The following is a 26,616-nucleotide window of genomic DNA, read 5'->3' on the forward strand; positions in this document are numbered from 1 at the left end:
CTTGTTGATGACGTCACTCCATACCTTGACTTTTCACAAGAAAAAAAAAAGCTATTTTTGAGTTCTCCTGCCAGTCACTTGACATTTCTAACCTCAGAGCAAGGACTCAGGTCTATTTTCACATTGTTCAGAGAGTTATATATAGGGATTTATCTGTTCCTCAAACATTATTGAGTGTCTACTATGAGCCAGGCAGTGACTATTACAAATGTATACAAACTTATTGCCATCCAAGAGCTCATGATAGTGGAAAGTTGATGTTTAAAATAAATAATAGCAAACTTGTATACCATGCTTGTCAAGTGCCAGTCCCCATTCTATGTACTATATATATATATACAATGCTCAGAGCTGCCTTATGAGGATGACAGCATTATTATCCCATTTCACAGATAAGACACATAGGCACAGAATAAGTTACCTTGTCCAAAGGCACACAAGCTGTTTAGTGGTAAAACCAGGATTTACACACAGGTGATGTAGCTCCTGAGTTGTAATTTTAGCTATAGTGATAAAAGAAAATATGTGTTACAGTAAGGTTACAAATGAGGGACGTTGTTGGGGGTGCAGAGAGGAAAGCTGTTACAAGGAAAGAGAAACCTGAATTTACCTTTGCAAAATCAGTAGGAATGAGAGTGAGAGAGACAGAGAAAAGAATCAGGGATTTACTTTTCCTGAAGAAGTCATTTTAGTTAATGATTTATCATTTTTCTAAACAGGCTTCTGTCCAATATATTTGGCTATTTCCATTCAATCAACTGTACTGCAATTAAGAATATGAAAAATAATGGTTTTCCTAATATATCAAGCTTAAATTGGCCAGTGTAATGGTGTGAGGAAATAGATGCCCTGGTTGATTAGTTGCGAGAAAGGGATGGGGGCAAAGGGTCATTGGTTTGATGTAATATAGAAGTGATAAGAAAATAGCTACCTGATCTAAAATATTTCCAACCCCAGCCTGCTTATGCCTTGGTATTACAGCATTCAAGGCAACAGATGCTATCTGGAAAGGATAAGACCTTTGATAATCATTAACACATTAGCTCACATTACTTTTATCGGTTCCCTAGCAGAGAGCAAAAAAAAGGCTGAAGGCTAAGCCAACTGGCAGAGCACAGATATTTATGACTGATGGAATTCAGTGAAGAGAAGAAAGTTAGGAAAAATGGTCTAGGCTAAAGCAGACAATGGTGCTGAGACAAAAGGAATGAATAAGGGCAATAATGCAGCCAAATGTTGCACTGAAATACCCTGGAGGGTTAAAAGAGACTTGACTTTTCTCAGAAGCAGGGTTCCAAGAGGTAAGGGGTAATTTTCTCTCTCCCTGACTGAGAAGGTGGGACATTCACCTATAGCCTGAAAGGGTGGGGAAGGAAGCAAAAAAACAAACAAAAAAATCTTCGGATCCCAATTTCTTGCTCCACTAATTATACATATAACAAAGTAGATCAAAAAATTTTAGAACTCAAAGCCCATCCAATTTTCTCTGGTAAGGGGCAGATTTGGCATTCAGGCTGACTCTTATTGGTTCTGTGAAGACCTCCCTCACTCCATTGTGTACCATCTCCAGTTATGCTGCCTTTGGTGGAGCTGGCTGCTCACTCCATCTGCAAACTGATAATCTTCCCACCAGCACAAAGTCTGGGAATCTTCCTGAGAACACCATTCACTTTGAAGAAACCCACTGGTGCTGAGGGGAAAAGGTATTTCATTACACTTTCCCCGCTTCCATGAAGAATGCCTTTCCCTTCCACGATTTTCATTGTTTTGCTGCCTCTCAAAAATAGGCAGCTGGATTCAGGGAAGATATTAGGCTGTTTGCCAGACTTAGCAAACAAAATACAGGATGCCTGGTTAAATTTGAATTCCAGGTAAATAACATTTTGGGACACACTTATGCTAAAAAAAAAATTCACTGTTCATCCAAAATTCAGTTTAACTGGGTGTTCTGTATTTTATCTGACAATACACTGTACGGCAGAATACAAAGAACATGGGACTTGGTATTTAGCAGAACAGGAATTCAAATCCCAACTCTGTCTCCTAGCAGATGTGTGCCTTTAGGGAGTTTACTTAGTCTTCCTGAGCCTGTTTCCTACTTTGAATAATGGAGATAATACATAGGCTTGGTGAGAGGATTAAATAAACTGTAGTTCAGTGCCTGGCAAATTGAAGGGTATCAACGAATGATGGCTCCATCTGGGGGTATAGCAGCAATCAGAGGGTCCTATAAAATTTATATCAGTTATTGATGATGCAATTCAATTTTCTCACCTTTTGAAAGGGGTTTTATCGGCTAGAGATATGAACAATATTTAATTTCTACATACATTTCAATATGCTTTTAATTTCTGAAGGGCTTTGGGTGTTTTTTTTTTTTTTCCTTTGTATACTGTATGGTGGGGGTCACATTTCATTCTTTTTCCATGTGATCACCATTTGTTGAATTTGTTTGTTTTTTGTGCTTGTTTATTTTGGGAAGTGCATGGGCTGGGAATAGACCTGGGTCTCCCGCATGGCAGGTGAGAATTCTACCACTGAACTACCCTTGCACTCCCCCTTTGTGTTTGTTTTTTTTAAAGTTTTCATAAAATATTTCATAATCTAACTGAAAATGAGAGCTGATGTTCCTCTGCAAATTCATTGTCTACAAAATATGCTTGTCACTTACCTCTGCTGTATTCCCATACCTGTACAGTCACTCTGCCAATCACCTCTCTCTCTCTCTGTATCCTGTTACTGCACGTGAATTATGTGGTCCCCAACCCCATCCATGCCAGTGAGTCTCTATCTGTCTGTTTCTCTCTCTCCTTCTCTCTCTCAAATCACACACATACACAAACACACCTGACCTTGCCTATAAAAAGAGCCCATTTGTCTGTCTCAAAGAGAAAAGGGTTGGTGTTCTGGAGATTTTTAAAAAATGCATTTTCTATTTAGAAAGAAAAAAAGAGGAAAAGAGATAACCCCCAAGAAAGTCAAACTATCTATTTAGTTAGTTATGTGTTTTGGGTTGCGTTTTGCATTAATCGCCGCCACACACAGGAGCCCTGCAATTTATTATTAGTGATAAGTGTGGACAGTAGCTATTATTTTCTCTCCCTGCTTTAAAATGTGCCATAGTGGGACACTTAGATTTATGGAACATGCATTATTCAAAACTCAAGTTGTGGGATAGCTCAACAGGAACATTCCCAGATAGTTTCCATAACCTTTCTTCAAAATTCTTCTTCTCTTGCTTTCTTCTTTCTGTATCAAGGTGTTAGAACAAAACCCAGAAGAATTCATCATGAAAATCCATCAGTACAGTGTCTTTCACAAAGGGGAATGGCTAGGAACTCCTATTCTATACAATCCACAGGCAAGTCCTGCAGGAAGCAAGTTGACTTTCATTGGGAGTAATGAGAGTTGAGCAGCTTACTTCTCTAGAAAATTCCTTAAGTTTTCAAGGACCAAATCATAGAGTGCCTTTTCCAAACATGAGTGTTCTAGTATCAGGAATTATTCATCTTCAGTAATCGTAAGGTAGTATGTCACTCACTATCCTAGAGAAGAGTATATAATACAAAAATAATTAAGGAATGGAAAGTATGTCCATTTGCATTTATTAACACAGATATTAAAAATGTAGACCAATTTACAAAATAAACCATCTGGAATCATCAGAGTAGAATACTTTTAATTGCTACCAGCAATAATTATCATTGGATGTGTGTAATTTTTTGATAGAGTCTATTTAAATGTCAATTAAACAAAGTTAAAAGGTGTTTAGGTTATTGGACTAAAGAAATCCACCTGAAAATAGCTCTGGATTAATATGAGAAATATTAACTCTAACAAGGGTGAGTCTGGATACTTGCCAATGTGGGGGAGATTGAAAGTAGCATTTTGGTGTCATGATAACCTAAGATGAATCAATAGCACAATGTAATCTTTGGTTATAGCAGGAGAGATGGATAATATGGGGGTGTGATCAATAGCCAGAGTTCAAGGTAACTATGCTAAGTTCCAATCCTATTTGATGATAGTTTCTCTAGCTTTCAAAAGTTTCATTCCATGCCTGATTTTCTTAAATTTGTGAGGCTATGGATTTTTAGGACAGGGACCATATTTCACATTTTGTGTCCCCCTAAATCCCCAACTTTTTGCTACCGTCTGTTCTCTTTGATGGTTTGCATATGACAGATGACCACATATAGACAGCTATTATCTGTTACACACAATGCCATACATTTTTATATGCATGCAAGGTCTTAGCTAATTCTTAACGAAGAACTAAGAACTAACTAACTCTGATAAAGCTGTTATTATTATCTCCATTTTAGAGATGCTGAAAAGGTAGAGTAAAAATTTGCTGAATTTTTAAGGAATTCAAATATTTGATTTGATTTCTCAATATTGTTAAGAAAGAGTGAAACTATGGTTCACAAAAACTAGCAATAAACTGGAATTAAGGTAGTGCTTTACTGTTAAGTAGCAAGGGGAAGGAAGGATAAAACATTACCTTGATTCTCCACTTCTAGCTCCTTGGGTCAGTTCACGATTTCCTAGGGAAAACAGGGATGACAATTCAGACCATCTGAATGTCTTGTGATTCTAACTGAAGAGAATGAGAACATGTTACCACTCAGAAGTAAAACAGATTCCAAGGTGAACTTCTGAAAAGAGCCTCTTCTGAAAATGGCAATTCGTCCTTTCACTGTTTATCACATTGTAGAATATTGGGCTCACCAAGGTGAGAAGCATCCCTAAAATAGAGCTCCTTTCTTGATTTCCCAGTTTCCTTGATTTATATGTATGTGTGGGTGTTTTGGGAAAATAAAGTATTAGTAGGGAAGGGGAAAAGCCGAGACAATTACAAGTATTCAGGAAAAGTCACTTTGATCATTCCAAATTCCAGGTGAGACTGAGACTTCTAGGGTCAATATTGGGTTAAGAAAGATGGCAAATATAGTTAGCTAAGGAATCTGTTTGCAAGAAACTCAAGAAAATTTATCTTCTGGCCTCTGAACTATTTAAGATTAAGATTAAAAAGCATGAGCCCGAGTTTTAAGTTATTTGAAAAAGAAAGGATAATCTGGAAAAAAGCCATATTTTAAATATATAACATATTTGTTTTTCCTTTTTATACTAGCAGTATCTGTTTATTGATGTATATATGTGTAAAATATGTATTAATCTCAACACCCAGATATAACCACTTAATATTTTGATATAGAATTTCTAAACTATTTTTCTATGCATAATACAGTGATCGCATTAATACTATTTAAAAATCAGCATAGTACTATAAATTAATGTATATATATATCAATACATGAATCTAAAAATCTAATATTTCATTTCATTTTCTAAATATATTCAATTGTATATATTACAGATCTGCTTACCCACTGATATGTGACAAATTTTTCATCAACTCATTCTAATAATTTCCAAATCAGTTGATTTGTAGAGATAATCAGGATTCCCTGCTCTCCCAGGTGGGTCTTCCATTTGATACAGCTACCAATAAATAAATGATGCCCCATTTGGCATAGGAAATCCCATAAAATTTTTCCAATGATGTTTTCATTAAAGTGATAGTCATTGAGTGATTGTCACCTCAATAATTAAAGGGTTTATTTTCATATCAATTATATTGGCAGTGGTATTTACTCCTACTTGTGTGACTGCTCAACTATCAGAAATTTCAATAAAATATTCTAGCCTTTAACATACTGCCTGATATTTAAAAAAATATAGTAATATCTTTATTATTGATTCAATGATGAATACCATTTATTGAAAAGATATTTTTGGATAGATGGAACCTGATCTTTCAGTCCAGACAGGAAGTGGTGTAGTGGGGAAAAGAAAGCAGATCTGTTGTTAGGCTTCTTAAATTAAAATTCCTGCTCTGCCACTTAAGGTTTAAATACTTCTCTGAGCCTCCATTTCCTTATTTGTAAAATGAGAATGATGATAATTATAGTACTCAAATGAGTGAATATGTTTTTATAAAGATGCCTGGCACAGACTATATTTTATATAGGATTGGCTCTTAAGTTATTAATAACATTAATTTGTTAATGTCCATGACCAGGAAGCATTTGGTGAGTCATTTAATGTCTTTCTAAATGGAGGTAAAATGGAGATTATATTCAGCAGGGAAGAAAAATATTATACTTCCTCACCAGGCTTTTGCTGATTTTCAAAGGACTAGACACTCATAGATCTCTCAGCTTCCTTCTCTCAAGGGACAGCATCAAAAGCTTGCCCACTGGGACATTACCCAACTCAGTAATGCCATCTCTACTGTCAGCAGGTGACAGGATAGTAGGCAGGGAGGAGTAATGGGTACCAGTGGGGCCTGTGCAGGTCACACCTAAACCTCCTGGGCTAGGCTCTAGGAGTCCAGGAATGTTGTGGCATTTGACAGCCACAGAACAATGTTTATTTATCCATCTGAATGGATGTATCTCAGTATTTTAACAACCAGTAAGACTATACGGGGGTGCTTGTTGAATATCAGCTCTGTATGCATGTACACTTAAGTTGCTGCTTCTGTTAACATTTATCCCTGTATGGCAAGACATTTATTTAAAGCCATTCAACTTTAAATGATAAATTGGCCTAAATAAAATATGAACCCTCTGTAATTTTCTCAGTCTTTTCATTCCTCTTGAGAGGGATGGGCTGGGTCCTTTGAATTTTAATGTCTTATATTAAAGGAGTAAGTCATCAAAATAATATTGTGAAAATAAGTGTTTTATTTTTAATTCTCAACTTTATCTGGCACACTATTTTTTGAGACATGAAGCTGTATTTGAGACAAATTCATACTTGGAGGGAAGTTTGCACAAATAACATTGCAGAAAATGATATAAAAACCAAAAAAGTACAATCTGCAGTAAGAAGAATCTTGTGAAATCTGTTTAGAGTGTTGGGTTTTTCAGAGTTCCCTCAGTTTATTTTTGTTTTTTTAAATAGGAAGACATTGTCATAGCCTGGACTTATGGCATGCAAATGTTGTACTATGCATTCATTTGCTTTCTACTTATTGGTCATGAATATGGATGCCATTGACTCCTGTAATTAAAATACAGTCTAGTTATTTACACCTGAAATCAGTTAGAGTGGTAAAATAAGTCCTCCACTGAGACCATATGAAGTAATTCTGAGTTGTTTTGCTTCTGTTCTCATGCTGAGCAATAACATTGGCAAAGTCTTAGCCCACCAGTCATTCAATTCTCTTGCTGTTGTACTAGGCATTCCTAGAGGCTTCTTTCTGCGTTGCCATTAACCCTAGTTTGATTATACATTATGTTTGTTGAACATCTATTCTCCTTTTAGATTCATAAAATATCATTTTTTAAATATTTCCATGCCACATTTCCTACATTTCTTTGTTGGTACATACCACTTTCAACTTGTTTTTCTGTCTCTTCTCCACGGAAATGAGTGCTTCTAGATAAAAGATATTTGTCCAACTTGTGTTGGCATATTTGTGTTCAGCATGGTGGCTTATGCACAATATGTATCTAGTATCAGTTAATGTATGAGTACACAAGCAAGAAATGCAATATAAAAAATGCCACAGTGCATGAAACTATTATTAGCTCTGTGTTCATTTTGAATAATAGTTAAAAATTATGAGAGGTACACTTAGGTAGGAGCATATAATTGTTGTCTTTAATTATGACTGCTTCAAATTGTGAAGGATGTTGTTTCTGTTTGCTAATGATGCTGGAATGCAATATACTAGAAATGGACTCAGTTTTACAAAGAGTATTGTGTTAGTTAGATTCAGTTGTCAACTTGGCCAGGTGAGCATACCTAGTCTTGTTGCTGCGGCCATAAACCAATGGTATGTGAACCTCATCTGTTGCCAATTACATCTGCAGTCAGCTAGGAGGCGTGTCTGCTGTAATGAGTGACGTTTGACTTAATTGGCTGGTGCTTAAATGAGAGATAGCAATGTAGCACAGCTAGCAGGTCGGCATTCCTCATCTCAGCACTTGCAGCTCAGCCCAGGCCTTTGGAGAAGTCACCCCGGGGAAAGTTGTTGGAACCCAGGGGCCTGGAGAGAAGACCAGCAGAGACCATCCTGTGCCTTCTACATAAGAAAAGAGCCTCAGTGGAAAGTTAGCTGCCTTTCCTCTGAAGAACCAACAAAATAAATCCCCTTTTATTAGAAGCCAATCCGTCTCTGGTGTGTTGCATTCCGGCAGCTAGCAAACCAGAACAAGTATTTATTAGGTTACAAATTTATAGTTGTAAAACCATGAACATGTTCAAATCAAGGGATTAACAAGAGGATACCTTCACTCAAAAAAGACAAATCATATCCAGGGTTTCTCTGTCACATGGGAAGCCACATGGTGATGTCTTGCTGGCTCTTCTCTCCTGGGTTGGTTTCCAAAATGGATCTCTCAGTTCTTATGGCTTTTATGACCTCTCCTGGGGCATTTTCCATCTTAAGCATCTATGGGTCCTCTCTTAGCTTATCTGGGGAAAACTCTGGATTTCTCTTAGCTTAGGATCTCCCAGAGCATTTTCTCTCCCCAGTTGTCTATGTCCTTCACTTGGTTTCATCTCTCTGCTCTCAGTATTGACTCTGTACTCTTTCTGTGTCTTCTGCCTTTTGTTCTCTTCATAGAGGACTCCAGTAAAAGGATTAGGAACCACCTTGAAATGGATAGGTCACATCTGCATGGAACAACTTAATCAAGGGTTCCTACCCAACAGAGTGGGTCTTATCTCCTGAAACAACCTAATCAAAAGGCCCCACCTAACAATAGATCTCCTCCCACAAGATTATATTGGGAAAACATGACTTTCCTTGGGTAAATAATAATTTCAAACCAGCATAGTTGGTGAAGTTGAGAGTCTTTTCATGTGCTTTTTATCCCTTTGTGTTTTATCTTTGGAAGGATGTCTATTCAAGTCTTTTGTCCATTTTTAATTGGATTGTCTTTTTATTGTTTTTTACATATTCTGGATATTAAACCCTTATCAGATATGTAGTTTCCAAGTATTTTCTCCTGTTGAGTAGGCTGCATTTTCACTTTCTTGAAAAACTCCTTTGTAGCACAAAAATATTCAGTTTTGAGAAGGTCCCATTTATCTCTTTTGTCTTTCATTGCTTGTGCTTTGCGTGTAAAGTCTAGGAAATGCATTGCCTGCCACTAGACCTTGAAGATGCTTCCCTATATTATCTTGTAGGAATTTTGTGGTCTCGGTTCTTATATTTAAGTATTTAATCCACTTTGAGTTACTTTTTGTATGAGGTATATGATAGGGTCCGCTTTCATTCTTTTGCATATGGAGATCCAGTTTTCCCAGCACCATTTGTAGAAGATAATGTTCTGTCCCAGTTGAACATACTTAACAATGTTGTCAAAAATCAGTTGGCCATAGATATGAGGGTCTCCTTCTGAACTCTCAGTTCAATTCCATTGGTCAATGTATCTAACTGTTTTATGACAGTTCCACTCTGTTTTGACCACCATAGCTTTGTAACAGGCTTTAACTTCAGGAAGTATGAGTCCTCTGTTAGGATTTATTTTGTTTGGAGTATGTTGCACTTCTGTGTATATTTATATTTATATCCTACATGAGAGTTGAGAAACTTTTGGCCATTATTTCCTCAAATATTCTTTCTTCCCCTTTTCCCTTCTCTTCTCCTTCTGGAACACACATGATGCATATATTTGTAAACTTTGTGCTGTCATTCAAATCCTGAGACCCTGCTCAATTTTTCCCATTTTTCTGACGGTAAGAGTTCAACTGTCCTGTCTTGTAACTTACTGATTCTTTCTTCTACCTGTTCCAATATGCTATTGCATGGCTCAAAAGTGTAATTTAATCTCTTCTACTGTGCCTTTCATTACCATAATTTCTGTTATATTTCTTTTTATGTTTTCAAATTCTTCTTTGTGCCTAGAGAGTGTCTTCTCAACATCTTTTATCTCTTTAGCCATATTTTCCTTTATCTCCTTGAATTGATTTAGGATGTTTGTTTGAACATCTTTAATTAGTTATTGCAAATTCTATGTCATCTCTGAAGTCTTAATTTGTTCCTTTGAGTTATATGTTCCTTATCTTAGTATGGCTTTTAATTTTTTCCTGGTGTTTCAGCATCTGATTATCTTCGTGAGTTTACTCTGGAGGTAGTTTCTCTGTCTTGTCAAGGGTTCTCTTGTTGGTTGACTTTGTTGTTAAACACTTCTTTGAGAATTTGTTCAACTTATTATAGACTTTTAGAAAAGCTCATGCTTGATCAGATTTTGTCAGCTCTTATTCATCTGATTCTTGCTCTGGATATATGGTGCAATTTTTGAGATTGTGTTGTTTGTGCACTTGTTTCATCCCCAGGAGAAATCTTCCTGTCCCTTGTTCCTTCTCTGGGAATGATTCTATTTGTTTTTTGTTTGTCTCTATGTTTTGTTTTTTTTTTTAACTTTTTTTTTGTAAAATATAATATATATACAAAGAAAAGAAAGAAAAAGCAAAAATTTTCAAAACACACTTCAACAAGTAGTTACAGAACAATTCCCAGAGTTTGTCATGGGCTACCATTCCACCATCTCAGATTTTTCTTTCTAGCTGTTTCAAAACCCTGGAGGCTAGAAGGACTATTAATATAGTGATTCAGCAGCCATGCTCATTTGTTAAATCCTATAATCTCTGTTATGCCTCCTCCTTCTCCTTTAATCCTTCTCCCAATCCGAAGGGATCTTTGGGCAATGCCCAATCTGACTTTTAATATATATATATATATATATATATATATATATATATATATATATATATATATTCATTAAGAAAATGAGCGATTTGCTTTTCTCTCCAGATTGTATAAGTCTTTTGTCTGTATAGTTTTCTAACACTCCTTTTGTTGTCTTTAGTGGCTTTTGCACGAAGGGCAAATTCTGGGAGAAGGGTCACCCTGGGGAGGACTTTCTATGTCAGCTTTTCCCAGTGAAAACAGGGCCAGGGATCTGCAAAGTGGTGTGGATTGCTTCCAAACTGCCCTGGGCAGGAGACCCAGAAGGATGTCAGTCTTCTCTTTGACAGCTCCTGGAATCTACGCTTTTTTGACCTGCCAGCAGATAGCATACTCCAGCCAACTGTTTCCCGCAGTCCTAAAATGGTGCTGTCTCAACTGATTCCACCCCTGTCTGGAGTGGACTCAAAACTGAGGCTGTCAGCTGCTCCCGTCTGGGGGAGGTTGATATGAATTTGCTAATCAAAAACTGCAAGCAGTCCTGGGCTGTGTCATGACTCCCCGCCCCCACCTCTTGTCTTGGGGAAGAGCTGCCCCTCAGTGAACTGTTCCCCACAGCCTTAAGAAGGTATTGTGACACCAAATCACCCCCAGCTTCCACCGCTGTGAGGGGAAGGATTGAAACAGGGGCTGCTGACTGCTTTTTGTCCTGTGCTGGTTGAAACTGAAGCTGTCCTCAGAGCTGGGCCTTCAGTATTCCAAATTCACTAATCAAAATCTGCAATTAGTGCTTGGTCATGTTCACTCCTCCCCAGCCGCCAATTCCCCTGTTTTGGGGAAGAGGAGTTTTATTTCCAGTCACTCTCTTCCATGAGAGTGGAGGATGGGCACCAATATCTGTAACAGGTCCAGTTTTACTCTTGGTTCTTCACCGTAAGTCATCAGTTCCTTCTTTCCATGCTTCGCTGGATGGTATACAGTGTTCGTCTCATCTCCAGAACCACCAAGCAGTTGTTTCAGACAGTTCCTGGCTATTTGCTAGCTGCTCTGGAGGATGAACTGTCTTGAAGCTCCCTACTCTGCCATTGTACCCAGGTTAAAAAAAAAAAAATCTGTGCTTTCTTTCTTGAACAAAGTTGGCAAAAAAATGTATGGCATTCTAGGTGAGAAAAAGTATGATTTTGTTACAGGTAAATTATACTTTGGGTTTTATTTCCAGTCCTCTTCTTGGATGAAGGCTAGTCTCCTGCTGCTGCTTATCTTTTTATTCTACAGAAGCACTAGTTCAGGTTTTTCAAGGAATATTCAGATTCTAACATCCTTTACTAGGTTGTAACTAAGTCTACCTTTATTGAGAACTTGTACTGTCCTTGTGAACAATTTTTCTGTAGTCAAGTCATTTCAGTGTGATCAAGTAAGACTCATTTATCTACTTGTGTGTGTGTGTGTATGTGTGTGTGAAATCAAGGTAGACTTTGGTATCTTGCATTTTAATATACATTGAAAAACCTAGAGTAACCAGTAAACTGGAAATGTCATTGTGTACTATAACTTCCAGATTATTTATAACATTAGTTAAAATGGCATGTAACACAGATATCTGGGTAAACCCATATACTTTATCAGAGACACAAATGTATATTGACTGCTTTTTTTCCATTCTATCTACATCTGTCTCTCTTCATCATTATATTTTTTGTTATTGTTGTAAGTTAAAAACCTTCAATTAACCAGCTATTATTGTAAGAGACTTTAAGAAAGTCTATAAAAATAATTATTGATTTTCCTTTAATTATATCTCTATTTACCTCTTTTCCTAATCCTAGATAATTAATGTAGTTTCAGTAGGCTTTGCTTGTTCAATGATCCTATAGATTAATAGATACATCTGAGACATATATTTAGTTCTCCCTCTTTTTGTGTTAGAACTAGAATGGTTATTTTAGAATTAACAGTAGTACAATGCTTAGAAAGAAAAATAAAGAAAGAAGATGAATGATATTTCTATGTAATGGTATAATAATAACTTGAATCTATTGTGTTTTCCTGTGTCCAGAATTCAATGTTTTCTAAGCACTTTAAATGTATTATGTAATATAATTCTCCTAGCAACCCTCACTGATGACTTATGGTGAAGAACCATGAGTAAAACTCTACCTGTTACAGATATTGGCGCCCATCCTCCACTCTCATGGAAGAGAATGATTGGAAATAAAACTCCTCTTCCCCAAAACAGGGGAATTGGTGGCCGGGGAGGAGTGAACATGACCAAGCACTAATTGCAGATTTTGATTAGTGAATTTGGAATACTGGAGACCCAGCTCTGAGGCAGAGTGAGGTTGAAAAACTTGTAAAGTTCTCATAGCAAATAAATGATAGAGCCAATATTCAAACCCAAAGAGTCTGGCTTCAGAGATTGTACAGCTAAGCACTAGGTTATCCTAATTCTCAACTCTTTCTTTTTTTGTGGTGGGGTTGGTAGTATCCTCTTTCTGCATATGTCTTTGGCTGATGCAAGAAACATTTTCCTCACCTTGGGGAAGAAGTGATTCACTTTTTATTATTTCTAACTTTGATGATGGATTGTTGAGTTGAAGAGAAAATAAAGTTTTTCAAAGGCTCTATTTTTAAAGTAGTTATCATCATGTAATAGTATTAATAATGTTTGCCATGAGAACTGTTTGATTTTTTTCAATGAATGATACCTGCTAAAAACCAAAATACCACAGCCCTAAGAATATTTTTACTATGACTCTGTTGGGAGTTTGTAATGGTTTATCTTAAACTTTTTGTCACTCAGGAAGAGTTTCATAAATGAATGAATTACATGAGTAACATTTCTTGTATTTTCTCACTGACGCTCACAGTTTTGGAAACCCATCTCCTCTGCTTCCTAAGATAACATAGCTGTTGCTGTTGCAATGTTAATTTTTTTATGTTATACATTTAGTTTAGCAAAATGTAAAGAGCATAAGAATATATCCTTTATAATCAATAGATGTGGATGGGAAGCTCATGGATACTATCTGGATGATAGTAGCAAATCAGTCGATTTCTATGAGATCCAATTTCTTCATCTTCATATTACAATTATCGTTAGTAACTTCTTTGCAAGGTTGCTGTGAGAATTAAATGAGATAATGCATGCAAAGTACTCAACACACTCCCCAGCACATAGTAGGCACAACATTAATATTCCATGAATGACTTTGAACAATTGTAACAATGATTGCTTTCAGATCCCATGGCTTAATCTTTCCCCTATAGTCAGTATGCTCTTAAAATATATTTGTGTAATATTTTCCTAATGTTGACCTTTCTCTGATATTGCCTTTTGTGGTATATGCATAAGTTCATTTATCAGAGCCTCTTGACACAGAAGATAGTTCTGAGTATCATCAGGTTTATGATATATGTATTTACTTTTAATCCTTAGGAGTAGGAAATGATGGAATTTATATGCTATGAGTAAAAATCAGCAATGCTTTCCTTGGCTCCTAGTTTTACCATGGAAAAAGCATTGCTGTGGAGGATCTCTCCCTATTCAGTCCCACCCCATAAACCAATTCAGCTACTCTCTTCTGAGACTTTAGAACTGTTATAATCATTCTAACACTTGCAGAATTACACATAATACATGTCCAGTCTGCCAATCTAAATGTGGAGAGCTGATATTCTGGCATGCTCATGTGTGTGTCCCAGACTGTCTTCCAAACCCTGAAGACCCCTCTCATTACAGCTACTGAGTATTCCATAAAAGAATTATCAGTAAGAATTAGGTGGTCAAAAGCAGTAGAACTATAGCAAAAAGGAATAATTACACTGGGGTCTTAGATCTGATAGTTAGGCTTTCAGGTTTCATGAAACTCTAAGATATGCTGTGATAAAGATTATGTTTCTTCCATTCCCAAAGATAACACTAAATTTTTGGCCAAAATAATCATTAAGACAGTACTTATCACAAAGCATTACAAGAATGGAGTGGAAGCAAAAAGCAAATATTTGTTTTGCGCATATAAGGAGCCAGGTAATGAGCAAGGGTTTTATATATACATTATCACATTTAACTCTCATATCAGTCCTGAAAGGAAAGTAGCATTAGACCCGTTAGTTAGTAGAAATGAGGATTTTGGCCCAGAAATTTTAAGTAGCTGGTCACAGTTCATAAAGGTGAAATCTGAAATAAATATTTCTAGCTCTATTGCCATGAGTTTTTCTACTGTATAACACTGCATTCACATGAATTTTGTGGATTAGGGATGTGTGTCAATATTTAGGGAGCATAAGTGAGGCCTTTATGGAAGACACAAGTGAGAAATTGTAACTTCTGTCTGCAGCCTTTAAATATGGTCCTGGAGTATAGATGGAAAGATGCTACCATTGCACTCCTCCCTTTGTAGTCCTAGAGAATGAGGAGTTGATCTGTGAGTCATGATGAAAGGGAAAAGAAATGGTTGAGCAGTAGATAGGAAAGAAATTTGGTCCACTTGACCTTGTATTGAAAGTTCTCACCTTGAAGTTGTCCTAAGTCTGCCTGAATAACGACGGCTGTCATAAGAGAGACTGATAAAGTCTGGAAGTCTGACACTGACAACAATAACATTTCATCATTGGTAAAAATGTCCCACAAGGGGCTGATAATATGCCCAGGGATCATGCATGACTTATTCACATAATGGCAGTGGCTCCTATTCAGAATAGCTTCGGAAGACAATGGGATATGGGCTGGTAAAGCATTTCCACTCCATCAGCAAAGACATCTTTGTCCAGCAGGGAAGCTGATGAAATAACACTACTTGAATCCTTTTTATTTTTGTGCATCAAAACGTGGAAGGATGAAAGTTTAAGGCAAGATTTAATGGTCTTGTGTGCTTTTATGTGAAATATGAGATTATGCGAAATATGAGAAATATGTATTTGAGACATGGAACAGACAGAAAAAAAAAAGAAGGAAGAAGAAGGTAACTTGAATATATATTTAAGAAAAAACACAGAGGAAGCAAAGAAAAATAGCTCCAGGCCTGTGCCTGGAGAAGCTTTTAAAGCTATTGATGGTGGCAGTACCATATAGGTAATACTGATAGGGTCTTAGATATGCAGTGAAGAAAACATCACAAAACCTCTAAAGCACAGGTCAAAAATACCTAGGATTTAGAGCTCTTTGACATTTGCCATCTCCCCCTAAATAATTTTCTCAATGTCTTCATATTGCTTTATCCTCTTTTTATGCTTCTTGCTGACACTTATTCTTACCTGGCTCTTAATGGATCAGAGGATAAGCAGAAAAAAATCCTCTACAAGAAGGAAATTAAACTCAACATTTAGTGAGAAGCCACTTAAAGTTTAGAAATCTGTAGCCCAGAAGTTGAAGAAGGTAGACTTGATGTCACTTCATATTTCTCGGTAAATTATGATGGATAGTACTCTAGGCAATGCAAATTCATGAGATGATGGGTGGCCTGATCATTACAAGAATTAAGAATTCCTGAGGAGAGATACAGATTTGTATTATCAATCTCTTTAAGAGGCTTGCTAGAAGATTTATCTGCTTGGAGACTTAAGTTTGTAAAAGTAAAAATAATACTTCAACATTTGGGTGGGCTTATGTAGCTGTTTAGAGCATGGAACTTATTCAGAACACAGTAAGAGTATATTTTAGCTTCAGTGAAAATTAGTGAATTTGGAAAGGCAATATTGATTCTGAATTCATATTGGCAATTTTATAAAGGTATAATTGACATCTAATAAACTGCATGTATTTTACATAGACAATGGGATAGGTTTTTACACTTGTATACAACCCAAGAAATCATCACCACAATCAAACAACTAATATTTCCATCATTCTCCAAAGTTTTCTCATGCCTCTCTAATCCATCATTCTCTCTACCTCCATCCTTAAGAAATCACTGCTCTGCCTTTTGAAACTAGAGATTAATTTGAATTTTTTAGCATTTTATATGAATGGATTAATCCAGTATAAAATTTTTTGTCTACCATATTCTACTCAGTGTTTTGAGATTCATCCAATTGTATCAACAATTTATTCCTTTTTATCACTGAGAAATATTACATCGTCTATTCATTCACCTCTTGATGGAAATTTGGGTTCTTACCAGTCTTCAGATATTGCAAAGAAAGCTGCAATGACCATTCATGTACAAGGCTTCATGTGAACATGTTTCATTTCTCTTGAATAAAATGCCTAGAGGTGAAAAGGCTGGATCATGTGAGAGTGATGTATATTTAACGTTTTAAGAAACAGCCCACTGTTTTTCAAAATGGTTGTCCCAGCCATGTATGAGAATTTCAATTATTCTTCATCCCCAAAAATCTACTAGGTGTGCAACCATATTTTACTGTGGTTTAATTTCCATTTTTTCTGATCACTAATTATGTTAGGCAAATCTTTATGCATTTAATGGCCATGTGTATATCTTCTTTTTAAAATGGCATTTTTCAAATATTTTATTTATTTTAGGGTATTCTTTATCATCTTATTATTTTGTTGTAAGAATTCTTTATGTATCCTGGATAGAAGTTCTTTGATACATCTTCTGTAAATATATTAGTCCAGATTATGGCTTGCTTTTTCTTTCTCTTAATGGAGTGTTTTGAAGAGTAAAAATTTCTAGTTTTGACAAAGTCCAATTCAACAATTTTTATTTTCATGTTTCATGCTTTTTAATATTTAGCTAAGAGAGCTTTACTCCAAAATAAAAACATTCATTGCCTATGTTTTAACCTAGGAGTTTTATGGTTTAGGTTTTACATGTAGGTTTCTATCCATTTCTGGTTAATTTTTATATATCTAGTGTTAAGTAAGAGTTAATGTTCTTTTTTTATATGGATATCCAGTTGTTCTAGCACCATTTTTTAGAGAAGATGAAAAGTCTTTTCCTTGACTATTGAATTGCTCTGGCATTTTTGTGAAAAATTAATTTATCATATATATATGGATCCATTTCTGGATTGTGTTCTATTCTACTGACTATGTCTAGCTTTTTGCAAATATCAAATTGCCTTATTATTGTAATTTCATAATAAGTCTCAAAATCAGGTAAGGAAAATCCTTCAACTTGGTTCTTCTATAGCTTTATGTGGCTTTTCCAGGTCCTTTGCATTTCCATATAAATTTTAGAACAGACCTGTCAATTTTTTACAAAAAAAACCCTGGCATTTTGATGAGAATTATGTTAAAAGTAAATTTGGGGAAAACTGCCATTTGTTTCATTAACATTAAATATAATTTCTGATATGGTTGGATTGATATGTACAATTATTCCTTTTCTGTTTGGCCCCTCCCCTCTATTTTTTTAACTTTTTTATTGCATAGTATAACATATATACAAAGCAAAGAAATAAAAAAGCAATAGTTTTCAAAGCACTCTTCAACAAGTGGTTACAGGACAGATCCCAGAGTGTGTCATGGGCTACCATATGATCCTCTCATGTTTTTCCTTCTAGCTGCTCCAGAATATAGGAGGCTAGAGGGCTTAAATCATTTTTTAATCCCAATCAACTTTTATTCCCTTCTTTTTTTGTATGTGAAAAAATAAAAATAAAAAAGCTATAAATTTCAAAGCACAACACCACAATTAGTTGTAGAACATATTTCAGAATTTGACATGGGTTGCACTTTCGCAATTTTAGGTTTTTACTTCTAGCTGTTCTAAAATACTGGAGACTAAAAAAGATATCAAGTTAATGATTCAGCATTCATATTTATTTGTTAAATCTTATCTTCTATGTATAGCTCCACCATCATCTTTGATCTTCCCATACATCCCTATGGCAATTTTAAATTTTTTATATTGGAAGGTTCTGTCACTAATATGGGGTAAGGAGATGGAAATATCTGATGTTCTGGAGAGGCTGGGCTAAGTTTCAGGAATTATCTGAAACAAGAGCCATCTGGAGGTTGTAGGTTTCTAAAAAGTTACTCTAGTGCATGGAAACCTGTGGAATCTTATATATTGCCCTAGGTGTTCTTTAGGATTGGCTGGAATGGTCTTGGTTGGGGGTTGGTAGGTTATGATAGGTAGCAAGGTCTGCCTGAAGCTTGTACAAGAGCAACCCCCAGAGTAGCCTTTCAGCTCTATTTGAACTCTCTCCACCACTGATACTTTATTAATTATACTTCTTTTCCCCCTTTTGGTCTGGATGGAATTGTTAATCCCACAGTGCCAGGTCTGGATTCATCCCTGGGAGTCATCTCCCATGTTGCCAGAGACACTTTCACCCCTGGATATCTCTTCCCAGGTAGAGGGGAGGGCCATGATTTCACTTGCAGAGTTGGGCTTAGAGAGACTGAGGCCACATCTGAGCAACAACAGAGGTCCTCCAGAAGTAACTCTTAGGCATGTGTTCTAGTTTGCTAGCTGCGGGAATGCAACACACCAGAGACAGACTAGCTTTTAATAAAAGGGGATTTATTTTGTTCTTCAGAGGAAAGGCAGCTAACTTTCCACTGAGGTTCTTTCTTATGTGGAAGGCACAGGATGGTCTCTGTTGGTCTTCTCTCCAGGCCCCTGGGTTCCAACAACTTTCCCCGGGGTGACTTCTTTCTGCATCTCCAAGGGCCTGGGCTGAGCTGTGAGTGCTGAGATGAGGAATGCCGAGCTGCTTAGGCTGTGCTACGTTGCGTTCTCCCATTTAAGCACAAGCCAATTAAGTCAAACGTCACTCATTGCAGCAGACACGCCTCCTAGCCCACTGCAGATGTAATTAGCAACAGATGAGATTCACCTACCATTGGCTCATGTCCACAGCAACAGAACTAGGTGCCTTCACCTGGCCAAGTTGACAACTGAATCTAACTACCACAGCATGCCTATTGGTAGTTTAAGCTTCTCTGCTACCTACATAAGCTTTACAAGAGTAAGCCTCATGATCAAGGGCATGGCTTATTGATTTGTGTGTCTCTAAAATCTGACACAGTATCAAGGGATTCCCTGATGATAATGTTTAATAGCTCCATCTTCTTTCTCCCCTCCCTCAGGGAACTTTGCTAATACTTTTTGATTATCTGCTTAATATACTCTAAGATGTATCCAGGCATTACAATAATCTGTACAGGATTAAAGGACCTCTTTCTTATTCTGTGCTCCCTGTGTTTCAACTGTTCAAATGAGCTATACAGATAGGTTGAATTAGATTATGCACTACAGAAAATTTCAGTTCCAGACCAAATAAACCTTTCTCCCATTGGTCTCAAAGAGTATGTCTGGTTCTAAAATATAGACACTGCCTTCCTTACCCCTATGTTCTGAATTACTTTAACCCCAACCTGTTTTTATCTCTAAATATCAGGTTATATATATAAAATAGCTTCTCAAAATCCAGAAATAATAATCACCACTCTGGACTTAATGTGTCTGCTCTAAAAGCTTGCAGTCTAGGCCCCTATAAGCATTTTCTAAAGGTGACCATACCATTGCTGTTCTTTTGTTTCTGGCTCATTTTGTCTCACCAAATGTCGTTGCATGCCTCACAACTTCGTTCCTTTTTGTAACAACACAACCTTCATTCATAAATATTCACCATTGTTCTCCAGTCTACTTCTCCTTTACTGCATCCTTCAGCCACCTGCATTCATCAGGCATCATGTAGAGGGTCCAAAATCCACAGTCCATCAACGCTCTCAATTTTAGATAATTTCAATTGTTCCCAGGAGAAAGAAAACCAACAAACACACCCTCACCAAATAGGAAATCTAAGCCTCTTCTTAATTCTTGTCCCTCCCCCCATTATTTACCTCTGCTGCTGCTGTGGTTGTGAGTGCTGATGGTTTCCGTTAGAACATAGCTCACAGCATGCAATAGCAGTTTTCTCCCTATGCCCTAGACTTAAATACTCTTTATACAAGAATCATATCTTTGAAGTAATCTTGCAAGAATTAATTCATATTTCTAGTGTCAGTCGGTGGGACACATAGGTCTATACAACCCCTTTTAATCTTGTTCATCTTCAGTATGGAAGTATTACTTACAGACCCACTAGAGAAACACCTTCACTCCTACCTATTCCCTTACATTGGAGTTCAACCTCACTAGCTAACGCTTCACCCATGTCTAGCTTCTATGTATCTCTATCCCCCTAGAATTCTGTGTTGTAAGTCTCTGATTATACCTTTATGCTGGTCATAAAAGTGGAATCACACAGTATCTATCTTTTTGCGTCTGGGTAATTTAACTCAGTATTATGTCCTCACACCTCATCCATCTTGTCATGTGCTTCAGGACATCATTTTGTCTTAATGCTACATAATATTCCATTGTACGTATATACCACATTTTGTTAATCCACTTGTCTGTTGATGGGCATTTGGTTTGTTTCCATCTTTTGGCTATTGTGAATAATGTTGCTATGAATATCAGTGTGCAAATGTCTGTTTGAATCGTTGTTTTCAGTTCTTCTGAGTATATACCAAGTAGTTCTATTGCTGGGTCATAGGACAACTCGATATTTAGTTTCCTAAGGAACCACCAAACAGTCTTCCGTAGTGGCTTCACCATTACACATTCCCACAAGCAGTGCATAAGTGTCCCAGTTTCTCCACATGCTCTCCAACATTTATAGTTTCTTGTTTGTTTAATGGCAGCCATTCTTATAGGTGTGATGTGGCATCTCATTGTAGACTTGATCTGCATTTCCCTTATAGCCAGTGAAAATGAGCGTCTCTTCACGGACTCGGAGCCATCTGTATTTGCTCTTCAGAAAAATGCCTATTCATATCTTTAGCCCATTTTATAATTGGGTTGTTTGTTCTTTTGTTGTTGAGTTGTATGATTTCTTTGTATATACAGGAACTCAAACCTTTGTCCCATATGTAATTTCCAAATATTTTCTCCCATTGAGTTGGCTGCCTCTTCACTTTTTTGGCAAAGTCTTTTGATGTGCAGAAGCATTTAATTTTGAGGAGTTCCCATTTATCTATTTTTTTTTCTTTTGTTGCTTGTGCTTTGTGTATAAAGTTTAAGAAGCTACCTCCTATTAATAGGTCATGAGGATATTTCCCTACATTTTCTTCTAGAAGCTTTATGGAGCTAGTTCTTATATTATGAGTTTGATCCACTTTGAGTTAATTTTTGTGTAGGGTGTAAGATAGGGGTGATCTTTCATTCTCTGGGCTATTGATATCCAGTTTGTCCATGTCCAATTACTGTAAAGACTATTTTGTCCCAGTTCAGAGGAGTTGGGGGCCTTGTCAAAAATAAGTTGACCATAGATTTGGTGGTCTGTTTCTTCACTCTCAATTTGATTCCATTGACCAATGTTTCTGTCTTTGTGCCAGAACCATGCTGTTTTGACCACTTTGGCTTTATAACAGATTTTAAAATCAGGTAGTACTAATCCTCCCTGGGGTGTCTTTCCCTTCCAGATGAATTTGGTAGTTACTTTTCCAAATCTTCAAAGTAGGGTATGGAAATTTTGATTGGTACTGTGTTGAATCTATAGATCAATTTGGGGAGAATTGACATCTTAGTTATAGTTAGCATTCCTATCCATGAGCAGGGAATGTCTTTCCACATATTTAGATTTCCTTTGATTTCTTTTACCAATGTTATGTAGTTTTCTGTGTACATGACCTTTATGTCCCTAGTTAAGTTCATTTCTCAGTATTTGAGTCTTTTAGTTGCTATTTTGAATTATTTTTTTTTCCTTAACTGACTCCTCAGCTAGGTCATTGCTTGTGTATAGCAATGTTACTGATTTTTTGCACATTGATTTTATATCCCACTTCCTTGCTGAATTTATTTATTAGCTCAAGTAATTTTACTATAGATTTCTCAGGATCTTCCAAATATAGTATCATATCATCTGCAAATAATGCGAGTTTTACTTCTTCCTTTACAATCTGGATGCCTTTTATTTCTTTGTCCTGCTTTATTGCTCTAGCTAAGACTTCTAGTGCAATGTTGAATAATAGCGGTGACAGTGGGCATCCTTGTCCTGTACCTGATCTTAGGAGAAAGCTTTCAGTTTCTCTCCATTGAATACGATGCTGGCTATCTGTTTTTCATATATTACCTTTATTGTATTGAGGGAGTTGTCTTTTATTCCTATCTTTTGTAGTGTTTTTATTAGGAAAGGATGCTCAATTTTTGTCAAATGCTTTTTCAGCATCAATAGAGATGATCATGTGATTTTTCCCTTTTGATTTGATAATCAGCTTGTCATGGTCAGGTTCATGTGTCTGGTTGGGGAAGTGCTGGCCTGTCTGTTAAAATGAGGACATTTCATAGAATTAAATCATGATCATGTCAGCTGCATCCACAGCTGATTCCATTTGTAATCAGCCAAGGGGAGTGTGTTCTGCAATGAGCGATGCTCAATCTAATCACTGGAAGCCTTTTAAGGAGGATTCAGAAGAGACAGGCGCTCTTCCTGCTTCAGCTGTTGAGCCTCTCCTGTGGAGTTCATCCAGACCCTCCATCAGAATTGTCAGCTTCACAGCCTACTCTGTGGATTTTGGACTCTGCGTTCCTACAGTCATGTGATACACTTCTATAAATGTTTTATTTGCGAGTGTTCCCTGTTGAGTCTGCTTCTCTAGAGAACCCTAACTAATACAGTGCTGTGTTACATTAATTTATTTTCTTGTGTTGAACCATCCCTGCTCCCTGCATTCCTGGTATAAACCCCACTTGGTCATGGTGTATATTCTTGTATGTGCTGTTGGATTCTATTTGCTTAATATTTTATTGAGAATTTTGCATCTAATGTTTGTTAGGGGGATTGTCCTTAGTTTTCCTGTCTTATAGCCTCTTTACCCAGTTTTGGTATTAAAATAATATTAGCTTCATAAAGTGATTTAGGTAGAGTTCTTTTTTCCTCAATTTTTTGGAAAAGTTTGAGCAGGATTGATGTTAGTTCTTTCTGGAATGTTTGATAAAATTCTCCTATGAAGCCATCTGATACTGGTCTTCACTTTGTAGGAAGATTGTTGATGACTTATTGAATCTCTTTACTTGTGATTGGTTTGTTGAGATCTTCTATTTCTTCCTGAGTCCGTGTAGATTGTGTGTTTCCAGGAATTTGTCCATTTCATCTAAGTTGCCTAGTTTGTTGGCATATAGTTGTTCATAGTATCCTTTTTATGATTTCTTTTATTTTTCAGGGTCTATGGCAACGTACCCCTTCTCACTTCTGAGTTTGTTTATTTGCATCCTCTCTCTTTTTTCCTTTGTCAGTCTTGCTAGTGCCCCATCAATGTTATTGATTTCCTCAAAAGAACCAGCTTTTGGTTTTATTGGTTCTTTCTATTGTTCTTTTGTTCTCCCATTCATTTACCTGTGCTTTAATCTTTGTTATTTCTCTTTTTTTACTTGCTTTGGGGTTAGTTTGTTGTTCTTTCCCAAGTTCCTCCAGGTGTGTTGTTAAGTCCTCCATTTTTGCTCTTTCTTTTTTTTTTTTATAATATAGTTATTGAGGGCAATAAATTTCCCTCTCAGCATAGCCTTTGCCACATCCCATAAGTTCTGATAAGTTGTATTCTCATTTTCATTCATCTCCCAATAGCTACTGACTTATCTAGCAATTTCTTCTTTGACCCACTTTCTTTAAGAGTCTGTTATTTAATCTCCATGTATTTGTGAATGTTCTCATTCTTTGGTGGTTATTGGGATCCACCTTTATCTCATTGTGATCAGAGAAAGTGCTTTGAATCATTTCAATGTTTTAAATTTATAAAGACCTGTTTTGTGCCCCAGCATATGATCTATCCTGGAAAATGTTCCATGAACACTAGAGAAGAATGTATAACCTTGTGTTTTGGGGTACAATGACCATATATGCCTGTTAAATCTAATTCATTTATCAAGTTATTTAACTTCTCTATTTCCTTGTTGTTCTGTCTGGTTGTTCTATCTTGTAGTTTGCTAGCTGCTGGAATGCAATATACCAGAAACGGAATGGCTTTTAAAAGGGGAATTTAATCAGATGCTAGTTTACAGCTCCAAGGCCGAGAAAATGTCTGAATTAAAACAAATCTATAAAAATGTCCAATCTGAGGTATCCAAGGAAAGATACCTTGGTTCAAGAAGGCTGATGAAATGCCAGATTTCTCTTTCAAGTGAGAAGGCACATGGCAAACACAGTCAGAGTTTCTCTCTCATCTGGAAGGGAACATGACAAACATGGCATCATCTGCTAGCTTCTTCCTCTGGCTTCCTGTTTCATGAAGCTCCCCAGGAGACATTTTCCTTCTTCATCTCCAAAGGTCGCTGGCTGGTGGACTCTGCTTCTCATGGCTATGCCATTCTGCTCTGCTCTCTCTGAATCTCCCATTCTCCAAAATGTTTCCTCTTTTATAGGACTTCAGAAACTAATCAAGAACCACCCAAATGGGTGGAGATATGTTGTCACCTAATCCAGTTTAACAACCACTCTTGATTAAATCACATCTCCAGGGAGATGATCTGATTACAGTTTCAAACATATAGTATTGAATAGGGATTATTCTGCCTTTATGAAATGGGATTTAGATTAAAACATGGCTTTTCGAGGGGACATACATCCTTTCAAACCAGCACACCTGCCTCATACATCTATATAATACTTTTTCCCTGCATATTTGTCTGCCTGCTCTTTGATCATCTCTTCTTATGATAACAATTTTGTAATATAATTTTTTGTAAAGAGAATTCACCTCTTCCTGTCACATCATCAATAAAAATTTGTTTCTAATTGTTTAAAAAAGATTTTTCAGCTTCAGAATTTGGTCTTGGGAATGCTGCATCTATAACTTTCTCTGTAGTGTCTTGCTTGGAAAGTTCTTGTCTTGGGCCTTGGAGAATTCCAGTCTCTTGAATAAATTCTTGAATAAATCACATCTCCAGGGAGATGATCTGATTACAGTTTCAAACATATAGTATTGAATAGGGATTATTCTGCCTTTATGAAATGGGATTTAGATTAAAACATGGCTTTTCGAGGGGACATACATCCTTTCAAACCAGCACACCTGCCTCATACATCTATATAATACTTTTTCCCTGCATATTTGTCTGCCTGCTCTTTGATCATCTCTTCTTATGATAACAATTTTGTAATATAATTTTTTGTAAAGAGAATTCACCTCTTCCTGTCACATCATCAATAAAAATTTGTTTCTAATTGTTTAAAAAAGATTTTTCAGCTTCAGAATTTGGTCTTGGGAATGCTGCATCTATAACTTTCTCTGTAGTGTCTTGCTTGGAAAGTTCTTGTCTTGGGCCTTGGAGAATTCCAGTCTCTTGAATAAATTCTTGAATAAATCACATCTCCAGGGAGATGATCTGATTACAGTTTCAAACAAAATGCTGAATAAGGATTAGAAGAAATGGCTGCCTTTACGAAATGAGATTAGGGTGGCTTTTCAGGGTACATACATCCTTTCAAACCAGTACACATCTGTAGAGAAGAGTGGTGTTTTGAAGTCTCCTACTATTATTGTTGAAAAATTTATCACTCCCTTCAGTTTTGGCAATGTCTGTCTCCTGTACTTTGGAGCTCCTTGATTGGAAGCATAAACATTTATGACTGTTATATCTTCTTGATGAATTGACCCTTTAATTAGTATACAGTGTCCTTCTTTGTCTCTTATGATGTCTTTACATTTAAAGTCTATTTTGTCTCATATTAGTATAGCTACTCCTGCTTTCTTTTGATTACAACTTGCATGGAACATCTTTTTCCATTCTTTGACTTTCAATGTATGTGTATCCTTGTGTCTCAAATAAGTCTCCCATAAGAAGCATATAGCTGGATTATGTTTCTTAACCCATTCTGCCAATTTGTATCTTTTAATTAGTAAGTTTAGACCATTAACATTCAAGGTTATGACTGAAAAGGCATTTCTTGATTCCACCATTTTATCTTTTTTTAATTTTATTTGTCCGATCTATATATTCTTTTCCCTC

At 36.5% G+C, this 26,616-nt stretch overlaps 1 long non-coding RNA gene across 3 annotated transcripts in view; it reads left to right on the forward strand.

The window, feature by feature from the left end:
• The window catches only part of LOC143647847 (uncharacterized), a 169,976-nt gene that overhangs the window by 132,937 nt on the left and 10,423 nt on the right, over window positions 1-26,616 (forward strand). Inside the window, exon 5 of one of the 3 annotated variants that reach the window (XR_013158208.1) lies at window positions 5,381-5,484. The exons of the other annotated variants lie outside the window; for them this stretch is intronic. This is a non-coding gene — a long non-coding RNA (uncharacterized LOC143647847). Of the gene's footprint in view, window positions 1-5,380; window positions 5,485-26,616 lie in introns of those variants that run through there. 3 annotated transcript variants of the gene reach the window in all.

Source organism: Tamandua tetradactyla, chromosome 10 (genome assembly GCF_023851605.1).
Source record: "Tamandua tetradactyla isolate mTamTet1 chromosome 10, mTamTet1.pri, whole genome shotgun sequence".
Taxonomy (NCBI): domain Eukaryota; kingdom Metazoa; phylum Chordata; class Mammalia; order Pilosa; family Myrmecophagidae; genus Tamandua; species Tamandua tetradactyla.